At 22.3% G+C, this 6475-nt stretch overlaps 1 protein-coding gene across 2 annotated transcripts in view; it reads right to left on the reverse strand.

Moving 5' to 3' along the window:
* Positions 1-6241, reverse strand: part of LOC112597001 — a 113701-nt gene extending 107460 nt beyond the window's left edge. For both annotated transcript variants that reach the window (XM_025342900.1, XM_025342899.1), the window contains exon 1: positions 6142-6241. The gene's annotated coding sequence lies outside the window, so the exon portion shown is untranslated. The remainder of the gene's footprint in view (positions 1-6141) is intronic.
* Positions 6242-6475: the final 234 nt, after the last annotated feature.

Consider the following 6475-nt stretch of genomic DNA (forward strand, 5'->3'; position numbering starts at 1 on the left):
TGTGTGTGTGTGTGTGTGTGTGTGTGTGTGTGTGTGTGTGTGTGTGTATGCATGTGTGTGTATAGAGTGCAGCACTGTGGCGTAAACGAAGCTCTGCCATAGGTACCTATATAATAATATACATGTACACATACATCGAACTATGTATAACATTATTATTATTATATTGACGTCTGTGACCGTGTTATCGTGCACGAAATTATAAAACCAATACAGAGATGGGATGCATCGTTTGCATAAACAGCCTTTTATTCAAGTTTTATTTTTTATAAATATTTTTACATCCCATTCCCAACGGATAATATACAAGAAGCCGTTCGTAGGAGAAACACGACGCAGATCAAAGTATGGAAATCTCCAACTGCCTAGGTTAGATACCTATGTAGAACCTATGTAACCTATATGAAATTCGATTTATAGGTAATATAATTTATTATCATCCTCGTAACAGAGCTAATTATTCTACTCTCGTATACATGTTAATAATTAAATATTTGAAAAGTATTAAAAATGTTATTAAACTCTCAAAATGAAAAAAGATTAATTCTCTTTTTAGCGTTTTTCTTCAATAGATTAGATTAGGTATAAATACGATTTAAATTAATAGAATTTTCCTACAATTATTTAATATAATTTAAATGCAAATTATTTAATATAATTTAAATGCAAATTTGTATTTACTAATACATTATTAAAATTTATAGTGTGTATATATATTAAAATATCAGAAATAGTGTAGTTTTTGAGAAATTATAAACCTGAAAATGGAAATTTTAAAAACAGAATTTTTACAGTACTGTTTAAAATTGTTTAAGTTTGCTTAATTTTGAAATTTAACTGAAACAATTTTAAAAGTAAATAATTATTGACTATTTTCAAAATATATGTAATTAATAAACAAATTTAAAATTTATAATTTAAATAATCCCAACTATAAACAAACTTTTGTACAAAAATTTTTAAAATTATAAAAGTTTGCATAAATATTATTTATTGAAAAAACTTTCTAACCAAACAATATTAAAATAGTTTTTATTTTTACAAAAATTTTTTAAAATAGAATATATTATTTATTACTAATATACTTGAATTGACGTTTTCCGATTTGAATTGCTGGGTTATACTATCATGGCAATTAAAAGCACTCATTATAAAATATTATCGTATCAATATGTTATCAATTTATTTTCATTGTATTTATAATAAGTTTTTTTATATTATTAGTTTCTAAGCAAAGCGATGATTTTATAGTGGTTTTTTTTTTTTTGTTTATCATCGCTTTTCGGGACAGTAAAATGCTTCGATTTTAAACTTTGGGGAATATCTTTGATAAATGTAATTTAATACTTATGGGAAGGGGCTAATAGTAAAAAGTTATTTAATTTTTTTTAAATAACCAGAAAAACAAAACAAATTAAAGAAGAACGGGTATTTTTACGCAAAACCAGTATTTAACATATTCATTTTATTTCAAGGTTATAATTTAAAAATGAACAATCGGAAGTATTTGAAATTTAAATAATAAAGTTTCAAAAATACTTAAACTAGTTTTAAACTATTTATACGTATAGACATTTGAAATTTATAATTTTTTTAATTATTTTTTTTTTTATAAATGATTATAAAAAATTGTTAGCTTAAAATTTTTGAAAATCTGATACAATTTTCTTCATGAGTATTTCATAATAAAACTATAAAATCTAAAAATATACAAACACAATTATTTTTCATAAATATTTGAAGTTCAAATTTGAACAAAATTAAACATTTTAACAATAAATAATGATGTTAATTTTTTTGTTATAACTCAAAAATAATTTTAAAATATTATTATAAAGTCATCGCTTTTTACGTATATTATGAATTTTACTATATGCAATAACATATTTAAAACATGGATATACATTTTAAAGTATTTTATATTTATACTACGAACTTACATTTACATCGTTTTACTGTAAATCGGTATTGACTTGAAAGTTTATAATATATACTATTGTAATCATTAATTACTAATAATATAGTAAATACAATGATTTTAATAAAAAATAATCAATCTAGTGTAATACTAATAGTAAAGTAAAATATTAAAATAACTGTATCAAAAACGTATCATAGAATATATTTAGTAATATACGCTTAGAATAGTTTTTCGTTATTTGTATACAATTACGAGTATATATTATTATTCATTGAATCCAAATGTAACATGTTCATATCAATGACCCACTAAACTAAAAACGACAGAGTAATACGAAATTGCCTACCTTTTTTAAAATGATGTTTATGATATCATTAATAATAATTTTTACTAAACCCATGATCTTTGTTAAATATTTTATACTTAAAAATATAATATACCTAGATATTTTTAGCTTTGAATTCTATTTGTTATATTTATTTAAGTTTAGTTAAACTTGCATTTTAATTAGAATATATATATAATATATAATATAAAATATAAAATGTTTATAATTACATAGACATATATTACACATTGAATATTTATGAAACAAAAAAGTATAAAAATATCATACAATTTATTTCAATAATATGTGTCATGGTAACATTTTAACAAAACTTTTTAAAGTATAACATGAAATACTTCGAAAGCCATCACGCAATAAATGAACTTATTCAATGTTCTACATTCTTTATTATATCACTGTATAAAATAGTAAAACTAATAGATTAAATACATTTTTTTTTATTGATAGTTTAATTTTAGGTATTTTTTGACCAACGTTGCAATTACCCACGGTTACTGTTTTCATTTTTTCCTGCATTTATCATTTTTTTTTTACATTACTTGCTCTAATATAGAAATATTACCTACATTTATATTATTTTATAAGTTAAATATTATACAATTATAATAAATTCCATCTATAGATACATAATTATTAGATTTTAAAATCGCTCTATATAAAATTTAAATTAATTTTATCATTAAATAAATACACTTTTTTGTAAAAGTAATTCGACAGAAATAATTATTTTAATGAAATATAAATATATTATAGTAAAATGTTTCAATTTTGTAAAACTTAAATTTAATAATAATATGAGTTCTTTGTTTTGTTCTGCTATAAATGTTTAAGTACTGTTAAATATAAATTTGTTTAGAGAGTCCCTGCATAAATATGTAAATTGAATATTTACCTATTATAACATTTTATATTTATAAAACTTTGCCTATTAACAGTATCTATTTTTATTTTTTTATTTCTATTTTAAATTTTAATATAACTATATTTATAAGTATAGGTACCTATAACTTACTACTAAAAACTACTTTATATTTCTAGTGATTTCAAATCTAACCTAATCTTTTTTTTTTAATTTTAAAGTATTGAGTATTTATAATTCTTATACTGTGGAATAGCTACTTAAATTGCGACTAACCAATACTATGCCATTAAATCTCTAACGTTTATCAATTATACTTTACAATAAGTAACTCAAATATAAATATTTATTAAAATGTTATAAATAAAAAAAAAACTTTTAAAAAGTACAAATTTATATAGGTATTATATACTTATATATTTATATATTGGCCTCATCATTTTATGAAAATAAAACAATTTCTATTTTAATATTTTTTACATGATGAACGATATTTAAAAAAAATTACTAAATCGTAAACTAACTCATACCTTACACTTTACAGTTTGTAAGTACTTTTAACATTAACCTTTTGGCTCTAATAACTCGAGAAAACATAAAAATGTAACCATGCAAAAACAAAATGAACATGGCATATATTGTACATCATTGAATATCATATTTACAAACAAAATAAAATATATTTACAAATTAAAATAAATGAAATATCTATTATTATTACGATAATAGCTTCAAAAATAATTTAAAAAATGTATGATACGAATTAAATAAAAAATGTTTTAAAATCTGCGTAAGGTGCATACATAAGTTTACATAACCAGTAATTTTGAAATAATTAAATAAATCAATCGTAATTAAAATGAGTTAACTAAATATCCAATAATAATTAAAATGTAATTTAATTAACTGAATAGTATGTATCTTCATTTCAATTAATTATTTAACAAACATTATTAATCATATATATTTCAAGAATAACTTCTATATAGTTCATAGTTGGTATGTAAATCAAAATTAAAAAGAAATTATATTGGTTGAAAAAATACAAATAGTATATATTACATAGACAGATACCTATTGTTAATCTAACTAAGCAGTAACCATATAATTATGTACTGGTGCATGATGTGTTATATTATATGTGTGATATAATGATATCATAATATATCTATAGAAGTGTTAAGTCGCAAATTATTCACATCATTTACGAAGAACAATCATAATATACTGAAATTGATGGAATTAAAATTTGAAAACATTCTATTTTAAGCACTCATTTTTAAAGCAATTTTAATATATTTTTATCATGACTACTTAAAAAACAAATTTTCTAAAAGTGGCATAAAAACCAAAACTATAAAAACCGTGTTGTTAGATTTTTGACCGAATAGTGAGATGAAAAACCACAATAATAAAACTACTGAATAAAAATAATGAAAACCAATAAGCTGCTAGGCAGTAGATACAATAACAATTTAATAGAACTAACTGCGATAATAACAGTACATATGTTACTATATGACATACAAATAGTTCAAGATTTAAAATCCATTATCGGGTGACCAAATTTATTAACTAATTTAAAAAATTAATCAGTTATTTATTTTTTGAGTTTTATCTATATAATAGAAAAAATTTAAATGGAATATTATTTGATTACCGTATGCAGATGACGTATCAGAAAAATAATTACACTACAGTTAAACTATATGAATTGATAAATAACTAATAAAAATAACTCATCGGAGAATTGACAATCACCTGATACATACAAATTACGATCAAAATTGATAAAGAGAGGAAATAGCAATTAATACTCGAAAGAATCATCAGTGAATTATTAATACTAGTATATATAGCTTTCTTGATGTAGCATCTGGTGCATTCCATTCCATCGACACCTTTTATAAAGCGTGTAATATATACCATAGAATTAGTCGATTTGACATCGAAATAAACTGCTGTCCTCAAATCCAATTTCAATTTTTGACCTACAATTACCTGATCAATAGACTTCAACTAAAAGCAAGACTCATTTTTTTTTCACTATTTAATATTATGTAACTGTGGTTAAACCATTGAGTGAGCGAAGTGTATTGTCTGTTTTTTCCAACTGTGAAAATCTTAGTTATATTGACATAGCGTTATATTAATTCACAGACCGGACATCGCCTATGGCCTTTCTCATTGAATGTAAACAATACAACTTCTATTATTGATCACGGTATTATTCCAGCCCTAATGACTTATATTGACTTAAAATTAAATAACAAACCGGAAAGTATATGTCTTATTAGTTATTGCAATAGAAATATGTAATTCATACAAAAAATTTAAAAAATATATTATAAGAAACTCATATAATAATGTAATATATATATATATATGCATATTTCTTATTGGAATAATATAATATGTATATTTACGTAATATTATTTTATTCCTTTATTGAATTATATATCTATAGTTCAAATTTATTTTCATTTTATTTATAACCATCTTTTTTTTACTTTTATATAAGTAATAAAAAAAATATTAAAAATTCAAAAATATAAATTATACATGAAAATTTAATTATTTGTCAGTTGCATATGCCAGCAATTTAACATACTGTACAAACAAATATAAATATAACTCCAAAAGATATAAAAAATGCATTACTGAATTATGCAAAATCAATCTTAAAAGTTAAAGCTAAGTATAAAAATTAATGAAAATAAATAAATTGAAATAAACATAAAGTTCAACTCTCATACAAAGTAAATGTTAATATTTCAATTCTAATCTCATCATCTATATCTAAAAATAAATATTAATAAACGACTTCGTATAATTATTTGTTTAATTATTTAACTTATTAATTTTACAAAAAATTATTATACTTTAAAAAAAAAAAAAAAATGTTTTTAAATATTATCAAGAAATAAATATTGTTTTATGTTCTATAATACATCAATAATTAGTATTTTTGTAAGCAAAATATTAAATAACATCCTGAAACATAACACTTACCTTCATTCGTTTCTTTGGCGAACGTATTCAATGTTTAAGCCGGATTAGCCATTATTTAATTCGTTAAGTAAAACGTTCTCAACAACAGTCACCGCGTAATAAGCTCATGATCGTCTCGTCGTCATCGTTTAGGATCACAGCGCGTATAGGCTAACGTTTGGCGGGCGACTCATTGGAAAACGCTCGCTGTCGGCGCGCCGCTACCGGACGATTGTCTACCCCACCCCGATGTAAAACTGTCATGCCACAGTGCCAGTGACCACCCCCATTTTATACAAAAGTTTTCAAAATTATATTGCAATAAGAATCACAACAAGGCTAAAATTATTATTAT

This window comes from Melanaphis sacchari, unplaced genomic scaffold, assembly GCF_002803265.2.
Source record: "Melanaphis sacchari strain LSU unplaced genomic scaffold, SCAv2.0 Contig36_pilon_pilon, whole genome shotgun sequence".
In the NCBI taxonomy this organism is placed as follows: domain Eukaryota; kingdom Metazoa; phylum Arthropoda; class Insecta; order Hemiptera; family Aphididae; genus Melanaphis; species Melanaphis sacchari.